Source organism: Rhinopithecus roxellana, chromosome 8 (genome assembly GCF_007565055.1).
Source record: "Rhinopithecus roxellana isolate Shanxi Qingling chromosome 8, ASM756505v1, whole genome shotgun sequence".
In the NCBI taxonomy this organism is placed as follows: domain Eukaryota; kingdom Metazoa; phylum Chordata; class Mammalia; order Primates; family Cercopithecidae; genus Rhinopithecus; species Rhinopithecus roxellana.
Window position 1 is genome coordinate 79,623,037 of NC_044556.1, and position 24,091 is coordinate 79,647,127.

Sequence of the window (24,091 nt, forward strand, 5' to 3'; positions counted from 1 at the left end):
AAACATTTACTTTGCATTTATTATATTCCAGAATTGTGTTAGGTCCTCAAAATACAAAGATATATAAAGGCTCTTTCCTCAAAACAGATTCATAAGTAAATAATTGCAAGATGATATGGCAAGTGCCTACTATATAGTAGTTGCTCATTAGATACTTGTTTAATGGATGAATGATGGTAGGACCGAGAATGAAATTATTATCTTTGTCTGAGGAAGTCAGGGAAGGGGGAAGGAATCACTTTTGACCATTAGCTCCATGGGAAAAGGGGGAAAGGGCATTATCTTGTTCACTCCAGCATCTAGCAGAGAATCCAGCAAATAATCAGTGCGCAGTAAAAATGTATGGAATGAATAAATGGGTGAGTGAACGAGGAGATGAGTCAGCAATGTCTGAGGGAGGAATAAAATTTGGGAAGCAGGTGCACATTGCTTGTAAAGGAAACAAAGTATACAGAAGGCATAGAGATGTAGAAATGTATTGTTCCTTTCCAGTAATAATTTTGGGTTTTCATTTAAAGTACTCTGCCACGTATACACTGGAGACGTAATTGTTGGTACACATGCTTCTTTTTGGTGTATTTCATATGAATCTATATGCATCTAAAAATTTTCTACAACACTATTGGTATATGTGTGCGTGTGTGTATATATATACACATATATATATATGTGCTGGATGAAATATCCATGTTTTTACCACAGAAACTTGTGTTGTCATAACTTATTTTAAATAGCATATTTACAAGCAAGAACAACTCTGAAATCAGAACACATAACATTGTCCTAATAATACAAAGATTAATTCACAGAGCACATTTGGTGGGAAAAAAATTACACATTTTGCCACATAGTTAAGTGTATTATCTTGTCCATTAGTTGTGCAGTTAAACCTTTATCAAGGTATAACAAGCCCTCAAAGTGATTTCAATTGTATGACAAAAGGGATGGAATAAAATTCATTTAAAACTGGTTCACACCAGCTCTCCTGCGTGTACTATTAACTGCTAAGATCAAGTCACAAAACATTATTTTGAGGAGAAAGGGTTTAGTGAACCCTAGAAATTGGGTTTGATTTATGCCAGAAAATCTGCCTTTTCACTGCTTGAGATTTCTATGGAAGAAAGCCACAGTCTTTTACCAAATGGTTTCTAAGGAAACCCCTTATAGCACAGCATTGGAAAACAATTTGGTTGTTAATGAGAAATGGTTCTCACGGTGGGAAAGTGTTGACTGAAAGAAAAGGCTTCTGGAGTTGGCGGTCAGTCTGTAAAAAGTGTTTACTGCTCTACAGTTACGTTTATGAAATTTCTAGATACAGCAAACATTTTTAGGTCCCATTTTCCAGTCATTCTCACTTGTAAATATATTTTTTAAAGAAGCTAGGGCAATAGAAAAGCTTTGTCTTAAAGTGTAGTTACTTGAACTTGCAAAAATATATTCAAACAAGTTGTCTTCCAGAATCTTTGCACTCCAGTGGGTTTTTCAGTCTGTTTTGGAATTGTAAATTCCAGAATTTATATGTTAGCATTGAAATATAAGTAAATTAATTTTGCATAAAATATTTCTAAAAATCCTAAAATACAGTAGGGTATTTATGTATTTTTAAAACATTTAAAAAATGTATTCTGAAATGTCCCATAAGTTGTATTTATTTTACTTCTTTAATTTCTCAATAAAAATAAAATAATTAATTGCAATGACTATTTTAACTATAATCCTTTTGTAAGAATTTCAAGATTAAATTTTAATATCTAATGAAGCACTAAACCTTGTAGTTAAAAAATAAATGCTAAATATACACGATTCTTCTAAATGTACCTATTGAAGTCAGACTCCAAAATAACTACACCTGTATTTTCCTGATAATCTTTAAGTAATGAAAGCCAAGGAAACTCATGCAATAACTTTATTTAAAGTTATTTAAAGATTTTCATCTGTAGCATGATTCAGAAACATGAACAAATATATGACAGGAACCAAAAAAGTGACCATCAGAAGTTCAGAGGAAAATATTTAGAAATATTTCTTGCTTTGGGATTGTTATAAGTTTTCAAGTCTGTTTAAAAATATAATACTCAGTTGTTAAGTCACTTGAAAGCATATTGCTGTATTGCTTTGCCCAAAGCTGCCATCAGTCCATCTGTCCACAAATGTGTTTTCCGCTTTAGACTTTCATACAAGGCAGAGTTGCCAAAAGTCTTGGTGTTGTCTTCAGTTGTTTTCCTCATTTGACCCCCACCTCCTTTCTCTTTCTTCTCTGGTCTTTGAAATTCCTCCACTTTGGGCAGCTGCTTTCATTTGCCACTCTGCTTTGAGCAGGGAAAAACTTCTGCCAACGAAAACAGGAAAAATAAGAAAACAAGAAGGGTTGCAAGTGTTTTGCATGTGTTGCAGCTCTCCGGCTGTCCACTTTGGGGTCTTCCCACTATTGGGTAGTATACTGAGAAGGAATCTGTTGTTGGAAACTGACCCTAGGTGACCAGAGCTTATCTAAGGGACATTTTTCTTTTCATCTTAGAATTGGTAAATTTAGAAATCATTTGTGTTAAAAAGAATTGTGAAAGTGATATTTTATGTTTACTCACCCACTCCATATTCTGTATATTCATCATTTGGTTTGGTCAGATCTATGCTATTGTTAAGTTACAGTAATATATATATATATACAGTAATATAATATATATATATTATATTTTAGAGACAGGGTCTCACTGTGTTGCCCAGGCTGGTCTTGAACTCCTGGGCTCAAATGATCCTCCAGCCTCAGCCTCCCGAGTAGCTGGGACTACAGGCACTTGCCACTGTGCCCTGCTATAGTATTTTTGATTATGACAGTTGAGAGGGAGAGAATATGACCTTTTTTTAACTCTCCTTCATTCCCTGCAAGACACACAAAAAACCTCACAGGGTAGAAACTTCCCTAACTTTCTCAGAGTAGTATATGACAGATATGCATGTACAATACATGAGAGTACTTCATAAATATTAGTTCATGAAGCTAATGAAGAAAACATCTTTTCTAAGTCAAAAAAATAGCAAGCAAATTCTTAATAGTTGCTGTTATTATGCCAATATGCTTGATTTTTGAAGTTTAGTGAGATCTTTTTTGAGTGGCTATAAAAGGGAAGAGATGTAAGTCTTCGTTAATAAAACATCGGGAGTATTGATTCATGGTGGTATCTGAATAATATACTCAAAATTGTAATGTAGTTCCTGACTTGGCACATCTATCTTGTTTTCACTTCTTTGCTTCCTCCTTTTTCCACAGTATCCACTGCAGCACCAAGGATGGTTCCCCAGATAAGGCAATAATCTAATAAGGCAGCTGTAGATCTCTGTGTTAGAATTAAGGAAGGAGTATTTGTCATTACTTCTGTAACCCACTCTGCATCCACACTCACGTATAATATATAGCTGAATAAAGAAATCGCTCAAGCAAAATGTTGCCTCCCTTTGACCTTGTCTGAGTGCCATTCATTGTTATTATCAGAACTGAGCAGTAAATGGCAGGAACCACACAGAGTTGTAAACAAGTACACGTGAGAAAAAGAAGTAACTATTTGCTGAGTCAAGATCCATGTAAAGGAGAGGATCACATTTCCCTTTCTTGGAAACACTTTTGAAAATATTTACAGTCCCAAGTTCAAGTTAAAATATTCTCATTAATTGCTGTGTGTTAGACTCTTCACTAGTAGCTGTGAATACAGAGATAATGAAGTATCTTCCTCATGGAAGAACTCACAGACTAGACTTATGATAACCTCTCTTCTCCTTAGAATTTGAAGGACTTTAGATGGTTTTCCCTAGATTTTTGTTTTGTTGCACAGTGTTACTCATATTCACTTAAAGAATCTCTAATGAAAGGCCTATTTCGTGGTATAGTAGGAGTCCTAATAATGAATAAGTCCTAATGATGAATAATTCCTAATGATAAATAAGACATCATTAGGACTTCTACTTTATCAGTCTGTTTTACGAGTCCCACTCCACTAGACTGGGGCCTTCTGGAGGGTAGGTTCCTTCTGGAACCTACCCTCCAGAAGGCCCCAGTCTAGTGGAGGAGTGAGACTTGTAAAATGGAAATTATAGTACAATTTTTATAGAAATGATCAAATCGTATACTTTCTGGAACACTTAACTTCTGAGATTGATAGATCTTACCAGTCAAATGAGAATACACATAAGGTGTTGTAGTGTTGTATCTGGCAGATTGAGGGGACACAAAAGATGTTAACTGCCTCCTTTACCATTATCACCTTTACCTTTCCTGTTTCACTATTCTTATGCTAGATATTGAATACAAATCTAGCCCTTCCATATTTGACCTCTTTAAATGTCTCATTAACAAAATTCAATCTACTTTCTAGGTGACATGAGACTCCTTATGTATCAACCTATCATTATCACTTATGTTCTTCCACAGTTCCTGAATATCACGTGTGGTGATAAACATGAAAATGTATGAAAAATTGTGTTCATTGAGAGAAAATGGAAGGCTTTTCATTCTACTTCCACATTTTCATTCCAGCAGCTTTTCTCCTTTGGAGGATGAGTACTGAATCTTGCAATGAAACTTTTTAAACTTAAGGTATATTTTAGCGAGTTCCACTCTGTCTGACTGTCTGATGCCATTATGAATATTCAGTTAACTTTTATTTTATTTTATTTATTTATTTATCTATTTATTTATTTTTGAGATAGAGTCTCACTCTGTCACCCAGGCTGGAGTGCAGTGGCATGATTCGGCTCCCTGCAACCTCTGCCTCCCGGGTTCAAGTGATTCTCGTGCCTCAGCCTCCTGAGTAGGTGGAACTACAGGCGTGCACCACCATGCCTGGCTAATTTTTGTATTTTTAGTAGAGATGGGGTTTCACCATGTTGGCCAGGCTAGTCTCAAACTCATAACCTCAAGTGATCCACCCACTTTGACCTCCCAAGTTGCTGGGATTACAGGCATGAGCCACTGTGCCCAGCCAAATATTCAATTAACTTTTAGATCAGGGTTTCTGAACCTCAGCTCTACTGACATCTCCAGCCAGATAATTATTTGTTGTGTGGGCTGTCCAGTGTGCTGTAGGATGTTTGGCAGCATCCCTGGCCTCTACCTACTAAATGACAGCACCCCTGCACAGCTCTGACATTCAAAAATGACTCTAGACATTGCCAAATATCCCTGGAGGATAAAATCATCCCCAATTGGGAACCACTGCTTTTGATCATCCGGCCATTGATTTTAGGCCAATAGGTTGGAGCTATGTGACTACAAGGGTGTGTGGTCTTTCTTCTGGTAGGTGTAGGACTTCAGTCTGCCATGCTCCTTCACATACTCAGTGCCTAATGTGTGCAAGGTACCAGCAAACCATGAGTAGAAACGTGGTCCATGTCTCGAAGAAACTCATAGTCTAACAATTTGTAAATTAAGTTGATTCTTCAGGTTTTGGAAATATGCTAGGTGATTCTTGGTAATGCTTTGAAGTGGTACCTTGAGCTTCTTAGGTAGCTGTGATAAATTTCCACAGTTGGATATTATTATGTGTTATCAAAATACTTCCAAAGCAGTGGACAACCCCTATACTTTTCTTGAAATTTTTCATTGAATAGTTGATTCTTGGGTAAGGAATGAATTGAAATTTTCAGCTTTGTTTTACTGGGATATTTGTTTGTTGTTTTAATGTTTAAACCTTATCCCTCCAAATCTTTTATAAATCAACACTTGTGTTGTAGATTTGGAGGGTAATAACAGCACCTGTCCTGATACATAGAGTTCTTATTGTTTAGACAGCTGTCTACACTCTGAACATCAGCTGTGTGTACTCTGATTTCAGGGGTGTGTATGTGATCTAGGTTTGAACAATAAAAATATTGAACCCCCCTTCCCTGTACCTACAATTGTTTAAGAGATGAAAACATGCAAAAGTTGGTATAAATTTCAATTCTAAAAGAATATTTGTATAGTAAAAATCTTACAATTGTGTAACTGAAGCTAACCTAAGTGTTCAGCTTACTATCAAGTATATAAAAACCTTAAAAAGCCTTTGAAAATAACAAAAAAAATCCAAATACTGTAATTAAGCATTTGATTCATTTAAAATCAAGTATGGAGCAACATATAATATAGCATTTAATATCACATTTGAACTGATAAATCATTAGGACAACTTAGTTAAATAGTAATAAAAGAATTAATCCCCAGGAGTATAGCATTTCTCTGGCATTTATCTAGTCCTTTGTATATAACAAAGTGGTTCAGCTCTTCATTCATAAAACTGTGTTAGGAATCTGAGTCATATGGTTTTCTGTGTGACAATTTAGACACTTTAGCCTTTGCATTTCAGAAACACTAGGAAAGTTTTTATTTGTTTGAAATAGATTCCAATGATCTGTTCTATTTTTTTCTGATGAAAAGGGAAAGGGAAATTTCTCTGACTTCTAAACTAACTTGAGAGATTTCCCTGTTGCCTCAGTCTATCCTCCCACCCCTAAGCTAGATAGAAAGACAGATATGTGTGTGCATACTATAACATTGTTTAAATGATACTCATATTATTGTTCTGAAATAGTCATACTTTAAATGGTTTCAGATAATTAGCTTCAGTTTTCCTAATATAATTTATGTAAATCATATGACTAGGTCAAATTTAATAGAAAATTTGGGAAGAAAGGTATTTAAAAATATATTTTATGATGAAAACTATCTTGATAAATTTCCTTATTTATTTTATATGATAAAAATCTTTAGTTGCTCCCTAATAAAATATCACTTAACTTACATTACAATGCTGGGCATGTATTACAAGTTGCTCATTTTTAGAGCTAATTTATGTAGCATATTTGCATGTATGCATAAAAGATTGTGACAGAGATAAGAGAAATAAGTGAAACATGTTCAGTTATTCACAATATAAGTGAATATAATCTATTAATATTCAAATTAAAAACTAGATAGCAACTCAATAGTTCATTTAGTTGAGAAACTTAGGGGAGGATGGGGAACTAACAAATAATGGTACGATTATTATCATTCCCATTTTACAGACAAGGAAAATGAAGAAGCACAGAGACGTTAAATAAAACTCTCTCAAGGTCATGCAGCTGAGAAGAGATTGGACTTGAACTTCAGTGCCAGCCCTGTTAATCATATTCTGTACTGTCTCTCAGGTTCTTATGCCTTTGTTTGAAAAACATGGTTCCCTGTGAAATTTTACATGTAGAAGAAAGCTTCACACTGTGAGAACTCTCAGGATATAATTATTTCAGACAGATACCGGGAACATAAGATGGCTTATCAATCTAAAATGGCCTTCCTGTCCTTTGGATTGAACCGAAACCATCCCTAATTCCAGGGATAGGTAGATGATTCAGGTTTGGACAATCAAAATATTGAACCACCCTGGGCCTACAAGCGTTTCTGGGATGGAAACATGCAAATGTTGGTCTAAGTTTTTGTTCTAGGCAGCCCAATACATTTCTCCAATGCCTGGTGAGCTCTAAATGTCTTTAAATGTTTGTTGCAGAATGAATGAGAATACAAGTTTTCTCTTAGAACATATCCCTGACATTAGGTATGGGATAAAAGTGGAAAATGCAGTTTGCCTTATAATAATACCTTTCAGAAATGACTTGTCTATAACAGCCATTCACCAGTATTCTAAAGGGCACCTGTCAAGGAGTCACTGCATTTTCAAAAGTACATTTATTTTCACATCACTGGCCAAAGTCGATCTATTGTCATCACATTATGCCCCTAGTATAGAGATGGCCCCTAAATTAAAGTAGATATGAATTGTTGAGACCTAGAAGCTTAGTTCCCTTAGAAGCCTTTTTACCTGAGGGCAGGGAGTATAGTGAGGATCACCTGCTTTGAGTCATACTGGCCTGAGGTTGAATCGTAGCTTTGAAGTCAACTGAGGAATCGCATACTATGCATAGCATGACCAGCGGCATACTGTACAATTCCTCAGTTGACCGAGTAATTATAATCACTCATAGGATTGTTTTGTGAGTTAAAGGAAAGCTATATATACTCACATAAAATAAGTTGTGTTATTTTACTTTCTTTTACAACTCTCAGTTGCAGGGATAAAAGGGAAGGAAAGAGGGAGGGATGGAAGGAGAGAATAATGGAAGGAGAAAGGGAATGATAAAAGAAATTCGCTAAAAAAAATAACTCATTACTGAAATATTAAGGGTTCAAACAATATTCTCAGGACTTGGCTCTGCATTTCTCCAGCCTGTTTTTCTTAATACTTGCTTTAACTGTCAAAGAAGTTATTTCCTAATGTCATCCTTTAGCAACTCTAAACTTACACATCTTGCCAGTGTCTAATATAACATAAAAAAGAGCAACTCTCCCCAGAAATACCTATGGAAGTCTTGGCCTCACTTTGATGAGACAAACTTGCACGTTTCTATTCCTAAAACAACTGTAAATTCAGGGGGGTTCAATAGTTTGTTAGATCACATGCCTGTCCCTGGAATGGGATAGTTTCAGCTCAATCCAAAGCAGGGGGACCGAAGGCACAGGAAGCATGGTTGTCCAAAGAAAATTGTTGATAGTATTACCAAAAGAAAGGGGAATGAATATTAGATGGTAAAATCAGGAAAAAAAAAAAGTCCAATACACTGTCACTTAACTAAATAGCAGTTATTACTGTGGTTTGTGCCACTTACAAATTCCTATTAAACCTACTACTACATTTTTAAAAATCACTCTATTTAACAACTTTATTCAGAAAATATATTTAGATTTCCAATTTGGGATATTGCAATACATCTTCTACCTTTGCTTCAAGATGAATATAATTAGCAGGAATTCCTTAATAGGCCTATGTGGAACTCTCATTTAACTTTTATGAACCTCAGTTTTCTTCTCATTGTCTAAAGAGTTACAATTTTCTTTACTTTTGGCCAAGGTATCTCTGCTCCCTGCAGAATATAACAGATTGTTGTCTTATAACTTTTCTCCTTTCCTCTTGTTCCAGAAGCAACAGCTACTTCTTTTAGGCTAGGTTATTTTCTTTTTTTTTCCTCCTCAAACTGCTGATAACTATATACATGCCACTACTTCTGGCTTCTCTTTTTTTTACTTTGGCTCTAGATGGAATGATAGAGTACACATAAATGTTCACGTGGGCTCTGGAGTATACCAGGAACTGAAGTAAGGTACATGGACATCTTGAATATTGTTAACTGTGAGATGGGCAAGCCTATGCCTTTGCAAATAAAGAAGGATTGGGAAAGATTAAGGTGAGCTTTCTCACAAATAGATGGGTCATGGTAATAAGGAATTCTGAATGCATGAACAGTGATGCTCAAAAGTAGGGGGTCTTCAAACTATACTCAAGGACCAAATCATTGCCTCTTTTTATAAGTGAAGTTTTATTAGAATACAGCTCCACCCATTCATTTAAGTGTGGTCTATGGCTGCTTTAGGACTTAAAATACCAGAACACTTGTGACAGAAACCTTCTGGCCCTCAAAGCCTAGAATATATGCTAATCTGGCTCTTTAAAGAAGTTTGCCAACACCTACTCAATTGTAAGGACGCTATTAGTCAGGTTCTAACAGAATTGCTTGTTGAAGTAGGATTTAAAACACATGGTAGAGACTCCACTGTCATAACCAGAGAGAAGACTGCCAAGAATTAGGATAACTTGGTCTCAGGCAAAAGGGCTACATAAAAGGCAGAATCTTAGTTCTGCAGGGCCAGTGCAGGAGGTGAGGAGGCAGGGGTTACACTGGTGTCCGTGGGTCATTGTTCATGCAATGGATACTCAGTCTGATTGAGGGATACATGCGAGGCTAGAATTTGTGCTGAGTCACCAGATTTAAGATCTGAGAAAAATGATGTACATTTCTTCACTTCAAAGACATGGGGGCCATTAATCCAGATTTTCCCCTTGTTGAACTAACTCAGGAATGGAAAACAACCTTGGTGAGGAAATGGGACACTGAATAGGGATACTTCCTACCAGCCCAAGACTAGGGTTAGGGAAGGACTCACTTATTGGTAAGAAAGGATTTTTGCCTCTACAGACCTTTACTTAGACCTGTACTTAAATGAGGTAAAAAGTGAGAAAGCAATATTTCTGAAGTGCCTACAAACCTGAGGAGTCTTTCTCCATTTGTATGTTACTCAAGATCTGAAAATGCCACAACTCTTTAAAAGGGCTCCTTCTCTCCTTTGTATTGGTGACTTGCAACATGCTATTTGAATCTTTCAGTAGGCTGACCTGTTTGGCTAATGCCATAACCCAAATTAATTGTTCTTTCCTCCATGTTTTTATCTTATCACAGTAGTCAGCATATCTTGCCTTGTATTATACTTATATGTGTACATGTAGTCTTCCCCCAGACTAGCCATTACTTGAGAGCGAAATTTTAGCCTTACCCATCTAAATATCCCCTGAGTGCTTGTCTAGCGAATGCCTAATTATAATGCCTATTGACTTAAATGGAATTTAATTAAATGGGGTTTGTTCTATTCTGCTAAGACTGTAGTAGATGTAGGTACAAGTCTGATTCTTTTCTTATAACCACCATTTTCCCCTGTTATGGATATATCAAATCACCACCCTTAACATCTCCTCCAGATTAATTTGTCTTGAATAAGCCCCTACTTGACCACAGCTGATTAAATTCCCCCAAGGGAACTCAGCCACATAGGTTTTATTTGTTTGTTTGTTTGTTTGTTTGTTTGTTTGTTTGTTTTTTGGTTGCAAAAAGCAGAATGGTACGTATGCAACAGAGACTATCTTAAACACAAGAATTATTAGAGTAGCTCACAGAATCGAAGGTATCACTGAACAAGCAAGCTTCAGGAGGTTAGAAACCAGGACAATTCTGGGGACTCGAGCATTGAGAACTCATGAACTCTTTGACCCAGAGCACCCCAAGGCACCTCCAATTAAGACTCAAATTCTAAGGATCTGTGTAAGCCAACTGGATTCAATAATGTAACTCTGTGCTCAGGAAATAGGTGGTTCCTTTTTTTTTTTTTTTTTTAAATCAGAAATTGGAGTTAAGAGGATGCAGGGAGAGTGGTAGACAAACGGAAACAAGTGTTACCATAGCAATCTATTAGAGGGCAAACTAAGCCACCAGGAGTCTCTCAAGAATGTAAATTTAGAGGCCAAACAAACAAACAAATGTTATGAGTGACCTTTGGCTTAAATACCATGTAGACTAAGACTGGAGGCACAGTGGAGAAGCAGGGAAAACAGAGCTGAAAGAAGCAAAATGAAGGATAGGAGTGAGCATCCCCTAAGATGGACAAGGTGGCTTCATTTCCTAATGGTTTCTCCTCTTCTTCTTTTCCTTGAACCTACCAATGTGTGGTTATTTTCCTTCAATATTGTGTTGTAAGATATCCTTCCAGTTTATAAACAGAAAGGATAGTCATTGCTTCATGTTAGAATATTTAGCTATAGAATAATAGGAATCAAAATTATCTTAGACATCAAAGAGTACAGAAAATCAAAGATAATCTGAGGCAACAAGACACAAATCCCATTTATCAATTCTGCCATTTGGTGATCATGATATTAGTGATCTGAGATATGTCTAGCTAACTACCAATCACTATTTTAAGCATTTACATGTATTGTTCTCTCAAAAGCTCTGAGGGATAGGTAGAATTATTAGCCTCATTTTACACATAAGAGAGCTAAAGTATAGAAATAAAAAGTAATGGAGCCAGGATTCAAATTTCCTAATTCAACATCGAAGCCTAAATTCTTGAAAGTGCAGATCTCTTCACAAACTTCAGAAATGCCACAGCATACAAGAAATCTTAAGTTTTAGGGTGGTTCAAAACCTTATAAATCCCTCTGAGTCAAAAATTTCTCTTTTTTTTTCCAGATCCTATTCAAATGTCAGTGTTACTATTTAGCCTTGGATATCTCCATTAAAGGTAACTTCTTTCTGGACCAAGAAATAAAGCTTTACATCAGCAGCTTCTGTAACAGCAATAATATGAATGACCATTTACTGAGCAATGGCAATGCACCAGGATTATGGTTCATGAGCACTTTATATTTATTATCTCACAACTCACTGAGTTAGATACTCTTCGCAATCCAGTGAGGTAAATACTATTACTTCGACAGTATATATTATTATATAATAAAATGCTTAGAATATACACACAGTAACTAAACAATACTTATAAAATATGGCTCTAGATATGTTTGATAAATATTTGCCGAATGAAAACATGAAGGAATCAATTAGCAATATCTCTCTGCAGCCTTTAGCCCTTGAGAAGCAGGTAGAAAAGAGGAGCTGTCTTCTCTTTTAGCAAAACTTCTGTCAGAGATAGTTTCCCCTGACTTAGACAGTTGTGTTTTTTTCCCTACAGAATGATTCAGTCTCAGAATTGTTCTTTAATCCTCAATATTTCCATTAAGAAGAGCTTCTATCAAGTGCTTCAAAAGTACCCAATGTGAAGGAGTAATAATGACTCCCTGCTGGTGAGCGAAGTGTGGAGGACACAGGTCCCTTAGCCATCCACTGGATGCTGCACTGTTTGGCCTGAGCCAGTGTGGGCAGAAATACAGGCAGCAGCATAAGCAGATGCCAAGAACCTGTCTTGCTTCTATTTTCACTGGGTTACTGTATCTCCTTTGTAGTCCAACCTGCAAATTACTTTGAGAAGAAGAGCTACACCCCTGGACTGATCTAGGAATATATTTGTTCCCTTGCCAAAGTAGGAAAAAAAATACAGAATCTTTCAAAATTGAACTCGAGGGCAACTAATTTAAATTCCTTTCCTTTCATGTTGAAAATCTTTTGACTGGGTTATTCTGAAGCCATAGCATTAGGTTACAGTTTACTTCTCTGTTACTTTACCATCTTTAAATTTGGCACCTTCAGAAGGTTGTTCTGTGCGTTTAAAAAAAAAAAAAAAGGAACTACAGTTGGATATTGTATTGTTGATGACCGTTATTTGATTTTGGATTCTTTTGTGTGTTTAGGTCTCGGTTTTTTTTGGCTGTTATTTGTTTTCTAGAGACAGGGGGTCTCACTATGTTGTCCAGACTAGGTTCGAGTCCCTGAGCTCAAGGGATTCTCCAGTCCCAGCCTCCTGAATAGCTGGGACTTCAGGCACCTGTCACCACGCCCAAGGACAGTTACTTGATTCTTAATAGTCCAGTCATAATGAGACAGGATACTGCATAAGCCAAAGACCGCACAAAGTATCAATGTTAAGTGTCAAGAGGGTGTGGAGGAAGTGGGTTACAACCACTTTGTCTCCCAACTGTTGTATGTTTTGCCTTTAAAATTTTTTTTTAAGTACATTAAACTCTAATGTATTCAGATGTGGCTGAAACAATGACAAAACATTAGTTTTCTTTAAATATGCATGACTTTTAAGCTTTTTCCCTTTCCCAGTGACTTGCTTCTCCACTAAGCTCTTTTATTCCCTTTTTTTTTTCCTCAAATATTGTTTCATGTCACTGTGATAAGTTTAGTCTACTGGAAATTCCTATGTTCTCTGTAATTTAGGTTTTAAGCAACATATGATTTATCTTGTTATTTAGAAAAAAACTATCTGCCTTCCCTAAATGGGTGACTCTCTGGCATCCTTAATATTCTTCTATAGAAATTGCGATGAAAGAACAGATAAGCCTAAGTAAATCTAGCGCGTGGAGCTCCTTTAAAATGTGAAGATTGTCAACTGGTTAAAAGTAAAACTTGATTTTGTCCTAAATATCCTTGCTGGGCCTATTATGCATTTAAAAAGGGGCCACAGCCCATTTGCAAGGCTTCTGAATGAACTCCATTCATTCTGTACTTGGAAATGTCTCTTCAGCCACAAAAAGAAACAATAGTTATAACCTAATTTCTTTGGCGCCAATATCAGCAGAAGAAGAGCCAAGAGACCATTATGAAAACTCTAGTAAGTTCTCCTGGTGATTATATAATTCTGTATTCATTGATCATATTTCTGTATTTAAATAAGTACATTTTTAAAAATATTATAAAGTGGGTCGGTAATGCTGTAATATCACATTTCATGTATTATGCAACGTTTTTAAAATGGAGTACTCTAAAGTAATTTGCTTCTTACGGTTACCAAAGTTTAAAAAATACCCTAACATGCACTCTGAGATTTTAAGAGGAAAGCCTTTGTGCTTTTCATTATTTCATATTTTGAAACCGGAGAGTGCAAAACCAGTTTTCTTAGGTAAACCCCTTAGTCAGTTTCCACATTTACCCGAAAAAGTCAGTGGAGGGCATACATCTGGAAGTAGTAATGGTGGTACACAATGTGTGTTAATATGATTTCCAAGGGGTATCTAGAGTGAACTTTCTTAAGCACAGATCTGATCTGAGCATGCCGCTCCTTTCTTAAAACCTTTCGTTGATTTTCCGTTTCCCTAGAAGGAAAGCCCACTGGAGCATGGGCCTTGCAAAGTGCTCTTTCTGGCTTCTGCCTACCTGCCTTTGCAGCTTCACCCCTACCATCTTCCCTGAATGAACTTTTGTCAGTGGCCTCGCTCTCTCTTCCTATGGGATATTGTTTCTGCATGTTCTTGCAGGGAATTCTCTTTCTCCCAACCCTGTTTCATTCCTTTAATCTATACAACTCTTTCTTATCCTGAAGTCTTTACCTTAAGGTTGCCTTTTCAGGAAGACTTTTAATTATATTAACTAATTAATTAATAAATAGTCTGATGTATTTGGAGCTGAGATTCTATGGGAATTAGTTGCTGGAGGGTAGTTTAGAGCCGGATTGTGAAGGACTTTCTAAACTGTGCTTTCAAGGTTTTGAACAGGAAAATGATGTAGGCTCTCTGTTTTTGAAAAGTTTGGAGGATGGTTTGTGTCTTAAAAGAATATGTAACATAACCATTTAATTTGTGAGTAGTGGACTAAGGAAACAACAGTGTAACCTTTTTCTCTCTGCAATAATCCCATCTTCAGCCTCTCAAGCACTGTGAATAATCACTTGCTCTGGTTGTATTCTTGGAGCCCCTGCTAATCCATTATTGAAAAATACCTGCGGCCTGCATTTGGCCTTATGTTGTCATTTACTTGGTAAGTAATGCTAAATATAATGTTAACTAAAATGAAAAGACCATTAAATTATTGGATAGTGTCTACTATAGTGGTTTAGAGTACAGGCTCTGGAGAGATCTGATTTAAAATTTTTGCTCTGCCACTTGCCAGCAATATAGATGTGGACAGGCTATTTAGATAATTTTCTTAGCAAAATAAACTTGAACTGAAGGGTAAGAGATTGAGGCAAGGAAGGTAGACCCTAAAGCAGTTTGCCAAGTACAAAATCTCTTGGAATTTGAGTGTTCTCTAAAAATCCATGTGAATCTTGTATTCTCTTCCACAATACATTTCTGTTTGTTTTAATATAAAAATACTTTTAAGTTGGAGGAGGGGGTTAAGTGGGTTGGTGATTATTGCCTCAAATTTTCTGTACAATTATTTATCCAGGAAAACACACATTGTTTATTCATGGCTTGAAGCAGTCTTTTTTTAAAAACATACTTTTATATTACACAAGCATGTGAACAGACTAAGGAAATGACCAGAAATGTAAATATAATATCTCATTAGAGCAGAAATTCTGCATTGATCTTCAGCCACATATTTACAGTGTTTACCCCAATATTACTATATTCTAGATAAAATGTTAAAAATCTAGTACAATAGTGTTACAAAATAAACTGATTATTTTCTTTCCCTCACCATGTATACATCTAGATTATTCCATTCTTTCTAATTACTCTTACAGGAACCTCAAGAGGCATGCTGGTTTATCTCTTTTCCTGCCTCCCCCCAAATATTTTAGTTAAATATTTTACTCTTTATACAATCCATCCTAAACATGTAATTCTTTCTATCACTTCTTTTCTTTTCTGTTTATTTCATGCAGTCAGCAGTCCATTTTAGGCTTTTGCTGTTTTTTCTTGCCTGTAGTATCACTGTGTGTTCAAGAATAAGTTTTCTGTATACATTCTCTTTCCTCTTTTGCTTGACCTGTGAACTGTATTCCTTCATTGTCTCTGCATCAGCTACAAAATTAAGTATTGATTTCCAAAACAGGCCTGCCTTCCCCATATTATGCTTACCTTCTTTTCCAGCCCAATATATTCCTTTACTCTCCTTAATGGTCCATCCTTTACAGCCAAAATGTACCTTACACTCTTCCCTGAGCATCCACTGACTTGCTTGTCTCCAGGCCTCAGCACCAATTATTCCCACTGCTTGTCACTACTGTGTACATTGCCCAAAGCGTATCGCACAGGCCTCCTCCTCCTCCATAAATCCTTCCTTGATCATCCCAGCTGAATGTGTGGGGTCTCCCTCTGCTTTCACTGTTTCATTTATGGCACAGATGTTTATCAAATGCCTGGTATACATCAAGCGATAAACCAGTGCTGAGGATTTAGTAATAACTAGGGCAGAGTTATTACCCACTCTAATGGAGGTTATAATCCAACACAAAAGTGGTGTTGATAACTAATTTCAAGTTTCATGTGTTTTCCAGGGTCTGTGCAGCGTGTTTAGAAGCCTACACCTTAGGCTGGGAGTCAAGAATGTCTTCCCTGATGTGAGGTTTACACAGAGATCTGAAGAATGAAGAGTCCAGCTAAGTGAAGTGGGAGCGGATTAAGGGAATGCAAGAACATGAAGGAGTGTCCTATGCAGAGGGAACAACATATGCAAAGGCCCTGAGGTGGGAGTGAAGACGGAACTTTTGAAGAACTGAGAGAAGGTCACTGTGGAAAACCAGATGCTGTGTGACATGAATAATGCAACAGGGGAAATTGAGATATTAGCAAAAGAAGGATTGATGACCCATGGGCTTGAAGATGTACTGGAACTAAAGTAAGGGGCGAGGATAAATAAAAAGAGGGAGAAATTGGAGAAACAGAGTGCTTGGAGACCCTGATGAATTTGAGGGAAAGGATGGTGATAGAGTTGACCTAGCCAGCTAGAAGGGTAGTGCTTTTTAGTCAGTGAGCCCTCTATCCCATTTCTCATTAAATCTTGTAATGCTTTCTCACTTCCTATATTCTGTCATATTTTATAGTTGTTTATATAATTTTCTTATTTTTATACCAATTATAGTTTCCCTGGGTGCTTATTATGGGTTAACAATTATATTATTATTAATAATATGGGTAAATGTTTACAAAGAAAGAAGTCTTTTTTGCTATTCTTATTTCTTTCTTTAATCTTTGATCAGGGGTTTTTATTTATGAATTCATCTTATATATCACTTGACAAACACTGAATGCTGAATGCCACAGAGTACATGACACTTTAGCAGCCTAAAGAAAGGCACCAAAACCAAACAGCAAACTACATGCTACAAAACAAAAATTTTTGGAATTAATGAATGAGGCTAATTTTCTGGAGTCCTCTTTCTCTTTCAAAATGTAGAAAGTGTTAGTATGGCCGGGCATGGTGGCTCATGCCTGTAATCCCAGCACTTTGGGAGGCTGAGGCCGGCAGATCACCTGAGGTCAAGAGTTTGAGAACAGCCTGGCCAACCTGGGGAAACCCTGTCTCCACTAAAAATACAAAAATTAGCTGGGCATCGTGTCATGTGCCTGTAATCCCAGCAACTCAGGAGGCTGAGGCAGGAAAATCACTTGAGCCTGGGAGGCAGAGGTTGCAGTCAGCACTCCAACCTGGGCAACAAAGTGAGACTCAAAAAAAATGTAGGAAGTGTTAGTATGTCTAGGTCTATTCACAGGTTTGGAAGGAGAATGGGGATAGAAGACAGAGCAGAAAATTAGTGGTAGGATTCAGTAGATCAGATCTCCAGCTTCTTAGTACCTTTGATATTTAGTCCAGTTATTGAATTGCTCTTCAATTCTCCACTCAGAACTTCTTTTCATTCCAGTGGGATTGCTTCACACTTAGGAGAATTAAGATACTTATAAAAAGCCATTTTCAGAAAGCAATCACTAATATTATTAATAAACACATATTTGTTTTTCTGTTACATTGAGTTCATTGAATCTCATTTGTATTTTCTTCATATGTTACCTTATACAGACAGATATAGGCAGGATGTCCCTGTTTTTTCAGCTGGCTGTTAGATAAATTCACCATACATTCACTTTCAATCTTGCGTGTAAAAATAAAATTAGTTACATGAAGTAGTCATCCACATGACATAAGAGACCTAATTTTAATAGGAAATAATATTAAAAGTGTAACTCTCAGAAAATGTTAGTGATCATCATCTTCCCGTATTTTTTCTCCTAGGTACTTCCTAAGGGTGGCTACTCCAATGTAGCTGTAGTATATGTACTGAAGGAAGATCCTCTCATACTGCCACAGCCAACAGATAAAGTTGTGAATCTTTATTGGGAGAAGCCGTTAAGGACAGGTCTGTGAAATGGAAGGATCTCTGGATCACCACAAAGTCTGGCTCAGTGACTATGGCTTTGCAAACACTAAACATTCCTATCTCAAGTCCTGTAGATGGCTTTGAAATAGCATACATAAGCATGCCTTATACATATCTTCAGTCTTATCAACTCTTTGGAGATTCAGCCATTCTTTTTTGTACTTTAGGGAATTAAATAATTTTATAATGTGGTATAAATCTGAGCATGGCAGATGGTAGAAGAAATTTTGTCATATATTTTTAAAGAAATAAAAATGTATTATGTTTTAAAATTCCTTTAACTGTTTTTCTTACAAAGTTCCCAACAACCTAGTTACCAATTAAACTATCTCAGGAGTGATTTTTCAGTCCTTGCTAATCTGTTTATAAAATCTTTTGCTATTTTATAATTTTATCATTTATGTCTGTCCTTAAGTGTTCATTTGTTTTTATGTCTCTATATGTCATGTTTATTTGAGCTGTTTCGTGTAAAGTAAAACAAGAACTCCCTGCATCTTATAGCATAAAAAGCAATGTTTTTCACATTCTTACCCTAATAGAAACCCTCATTCACAGAGTGATGGCTAATGCTCTACCTTTCTGCAATTCCTAGTCATAGAACTGTCCAAGTCTCACATGACCTGCCTCTTGAAGAAGAAACATACCACGAGTTAGTTCTTAGCTATACAGGTTAAGAAACTCAAATGACCCACTAACTAAATCTTGTTTCTTAACAAAAACACTATGGTCTATCATCATAACAATGTCAACTTCTCACATCATCATTTTGAATCAACAACATGCCATCATATCAAAGAGAACTTATCATGTTAGCATATTGAATATAGAATTACAGTACAGCTATTTCCAAGACCTGAATGAGTGTAGTATATAAGAAGAGCAGTGGTTTAGAAATAAGGCGATCTGACATGCTTATCTCAGTTCTGCTGTGGGTATTTAAGGCTAATTATTTAAATTCTCTGGGCTTTACTTAAAAAGGGAGAAGAAGTAGAGGCATGCCCATTCCTTTTAAGAATATGACCCAGAATTTCCATGCATCATTTCTGCTCATGTACCTTTGGCCAGAGCGTAAGCAGTTTGTCCCAGGTAGTAGGAAAGGAGGCTGGAATATGTGGCCTTTAGCTGAAACTTTGAGGATTCTAAAGGAATTGGACTATTGAAAGACAAGTACCAGTCTTTGCCATTGCTCTCTTATCAGGAAAGCAAATGCTCTCTCAGACCCTCCTCCCCTGCCCCACTGAGTGATTCCATCAGATGAATCACTATCTATGGCAGCATACCATTATGAAAACTGTATGCAGCAGATTTCTGCTTAGGCCATAATTGAGCATATAGTTACCCCTAGATTTAAGGAAGCTGGGGAAGCAGGAAACAGGATTGACATGATTGGCTTTGACCAAAGTTTCACAAACTTTCTTGGTTCACAGCTCCCTTGGGTTCTTAATAATTTTTTTCATGGTACCAAAAAAATACATAAAAGCTTCATTTACAATTTAATAACCATTTGAACTACGATACATAAGTTGAAAGAAAAGCAATACCTTGTTCATTCTTAGATAACCACAGTTACTACTAGGCTATATCTACCTGTGGGGCACCCTACAACTTCTCAAACGTTGGACTCAGATAGGATGATGCCACCCTTATGTCTTGCCAGGCAGTGCTTGCTTTTTATCACAGCAACTCCTGAAAACCCAGCTTTGCAGTGACATAATATTCTAAAGAAATGTAGCATGGTCTAACGTGGAAACTGTGAATCACCCCAAGCTAAAAGCTAATAGTGGGCATGCCGTCTGCCAGAGGTTGAGTCTCTATTTCCCTTGAAAATTTGAATATATTATAGCCTCCCCAGTGAGTTTACTTTAACACCTTTGAGGGCTGGGCACACAGTTTGGGAACCATGAGTTTAGACTAATCATCATTTATTTTCTGGGCTGGACATATTGCTCCCTAGACAAGAATTAGTCTTTTAGCGGGGAAGAAAGAAGAATGGAAATTATTTAGGAAACTGACTATTTCTGGCCCCCTCTATTCCACCTAAACTACATGATCTTTAAGAAGAGAGGCTATGTCTGTTTTTACACACTGTTTTCTGTGTGGCATAGTTCTGGGTACTTAGAAGGAACATAGAGGCTGGGTACAGTGGCTCAAGCCTGTAATCCCAGCACTTTGGGAGGCTGAGGCAGGGAGATCCCTTGAGGTCGGGAGTTCAAGACCAGCCTGGCCAACATTGAAAAATACCATCTCTACTAAAAAATACAAAAATTAGTCAGGTGTGATGGTGCACGCCTGTAGTCCCAGCTACCTGGGAGGCTGAGGCAGGAGAATTGCTTGAACCTGGGAGGTGGAGGTTGCAGTGAGCTGAGATTGCGCCACTGAACTTCAGCCTGGGTGACAGCGAGAGAGAGCCTCTGTCTCAAAAAAGAAGAAGAAGAAAAAAAGAACATACACATTTATTAAATGATTATGAAATGATTATATGATCAATGAAATATGATTAATAATATTAACCAACCATAAAATGCCAGCTCATAGGAAATTTGTTGCCTATACAACAGGCTTCTGTGTACATTCAAGGACCTGGACTATGCCTTCCTAGTTTCGTACCACCAGTGCCCAATAATTATTTGGTATATTGTAAGTGAGAGAAAAATGTTGGTCAAATGAATGGGTGAATGTCTCAGTGAGAGCTAGTTCTGTCCCAAACACCATTACAAAGGAGTTTCATTACATGCTAATAAAAATGCTTATTAGTGGACTCTTAATGTAAATCCTCACATTGACTGCCAAGAAAGAAAAATAACCACTTTCTCTTATCACTATGGATCTAAGGCTTTTTTTGTTACCACAGTCACCACGAGAAAAACTGACAAAAAGAGAGAAGCAGAACTATTCTGAGATATAAGATGAAGTTTTCTTAAAATGGTTTATATTGTCAGCAGCTAAACTGTTTCACTATTCAGGATTATTACATAAAGCCCAGAAAGTGACTATTTTCAAAAGAGCTACCAAACTTTATAAGTATAAAGATATAATCAAACTTTATGATTACTATATCATTTGAGCAAAATGTATCTTTCTCCTTTTTCTTGTTCCATAGCCCAAATTGGCTTTTGTCTATTTTCATGGTTTTGCCATTCTAGTTCATTCTGTTTTCTTGGGAAGCCATGCAAGCTCTTTGGTTTCCATGATTGTAAAGTGTATGGCTCTGTGACAACTCCATAGAAGAATGCGTATGTGCTAGTGCATTAGATTTGTCTAGATCTAAAAATTATCTATGGTTAGCTGATTGTTTTCAGTAATATATTTAGCAAACTATTTATGTGTCTGTCTCTATTGCTAAATCAAAGGTATTCTGAAGGCAGGGACTACGCCCTTTTCGTTTTTGAATCTCCAGAGCATTGCATCTGAACCCCCAAGACCTGGTACAGAGTAGGTGCCCAATTCATATTTGTCAAGGTAATAAACTCTTTCTTCACAAAATTTTCCCAATAGCACAGTACAGAGTTTGTTCATAATAAATACTGAATGTATTTTTATTTTGTGAGAGCCTAAATCATTTTTAATTCTTTCAATGTTTCTGAAAACTAAGAGACAGGATTTATTCTTCCTCTTTTCTAAATGGAAAAATATAATTATCCTTAATGATGGATATCAAATATTGAATTTGTACTATACAAGAAATAATTTATTGACTTAAAATATTCTAAAGCGTTCTTTCTTTTTTTGAAGAATATTATATTTCTTTGTTAATGTATTTCCTTTTTTACCAGTTTAATAAAAGCTTTTGCTGGGCATTTCTACATGTTCAGGGGCCAGACTGATGTTGCAGTTGTATGTTCCTATATTTTATTTCAAAAATGCATTTTTGTTTATTTTTTGAGCATGAAAGTAATATACGCTCAGTGTAAACAATTAAGTCATTATAAATATATTTAACAGGAATACCAGAGATAACTTCTGTTAATAATTCAATGTATTACTACAATTTTTTTCTATGAATTTAATATAATAATATTGTTGGAAATTTTGATACAATTATTTAAGTGAAATTTAATCATACTGCACATACTATTTTGCAGTTTTTTAATAGTGTATTTAAACTTTTAAGTGCAAAAGATTTTCAAGACTAGCAAATATAAATCTACCTTATGCTGTTTAATTGCTAGAGCCTACATTTAGATGTTTGCAGTACCTGATCCTCCTACTTTAAATTACTTACAAATTTAAATTTGTAATTAAATTGTTTATATAATTGTAGTTTTCATATCTGTATCCCTAAATATATTATAAATTCTGTGCCTAACATATACCACATGAAACAATACATATAATAGCAATAGGTGCTATGAATGAATGAATGAGTAAACGGTGGTATTCCCCAGAACTTTCTTTACAAAGCCTGTGCTCTTTCCACAATGCCACACTTCCTCCTCTTAGTGGTTCCTTTATATACTATGAGAATTTTCATAATATCATTATTAATGGTTACATTATTTTGAGTTTTATTACATATGTTTAGGTCAATTGTGAAGGCAGAACTAAGCAATTTAGAAATACAGAAATAATAGGAATAATATTTCTTCCTTCAAGACACACCTTGAAGATATTGTGGATTTGGTTCCAGACAAGTGCAATCAAGTGAATATTGCCATAAAGCCAGTCACACATATTTCTTGGTTTCTCAGCACATATGAAAGTTATGTTTACACTATACTATAGCCTATTACATGTGCAATAGCATTGTCTAAAAAAGTACATAACTTAATTAAAAATACTTAATGCTAAAAATTGCCAATGATCATCTGAGGCTTCAGGGAGTGAATCTTTTTGCTAATGGGGGGTCTTGCCTTCATACTGGTGGCTGCTGACTTATCAGAGTGTTCAAGACTGGGGTGGCTGCGGCAATTTCTTAAAATAAGACAGTGAAGTTTACCATATCAGTTGACTTCTTCTTTCACAAAAGATTTATCTGTAGTATGCAGTGTTTTTTTGATACCATTTTACCCACAGTAGAACTTCTCTCAAAATTTGAGTCAATTCTCTCAAACCTTGTCACTGCTTTATGAGCTAAGTTTATATAATATTCTAAATCCTTTGTCATTTCAATAGTGTTCACAGCATCTTCACCAGGATTAGATTTCATCTCAAGAAATGACTTTCTTTGCCCATTCATAAGAAGCAACTGCTCATCCAAGTTTTATAATGAGATTGCAACAATTCAGTCCCATATTCAGGCTTCACTTTATATTCTTGTTCTTTTGCTATTTCTACTACATCTACAGTTACTTCCTCCAGTGAAGCCTTGAACTCCTCAAAGTCATTCATGAGGGTTGGAATCAACCTCTTCCAAACTCCTATCAATGTGGATATTCTGACCTCCTCCCATGAATCATAAATGTTCTTAATGGCACCTAGAATGGTGAGTCCTTTCCAGAAGGTTTTCAATTTCCTTTGCCCAGATCCACCAGATAAATCACTATCTATGGCAGCTATAGCCTTATGTGTTTCTTAAATAATAAGACTCAAAAGTCAAAATTACTTCTTGATCCATGGGATGCAGAATGGATGTTGTGTTAGCAGGCATGAAAACAACACTGTAACTTCCTTGTACATCTCCATCAGAGCTCCTGAGTGAGTAGGTGCATTGTCAATGAGCAGTCATATTTTAAAAGGAATCTTTTTTTCTGACCAGCAGTTCTC

The 24,091-nt window shown here is 36.2% G+C and overlaps 1 long non-coding RNA gene across 3 annotated transcripts in view; it reads left to right on the forward strand.

Annotated features, from left to right (window-relative positions):
• LOC104673264 overlaps positions 1–18,660 on the forward strand; it is a 62,101-nt gene extending 43,441 nt beyond the window's left edge. Inside the window, exons 2-5 of one of the 3 annotated variants that reach the window (XR_004058948.1) lie at positions 11,860–11,911; positions 14,929–15,042; positions 16,511–16,851; positions 18,244–18,660. This is a non-coding gene — a long non-coding RNA (uncharacterized LOC104673264). The other 2 variants (XR_749497.2, XR_004058949.1) reach the window with 2 other exon arrangements.
• The last annotated feature ends 5,431 nt before the right edge of the window (positions 18,661–24,091 follow it).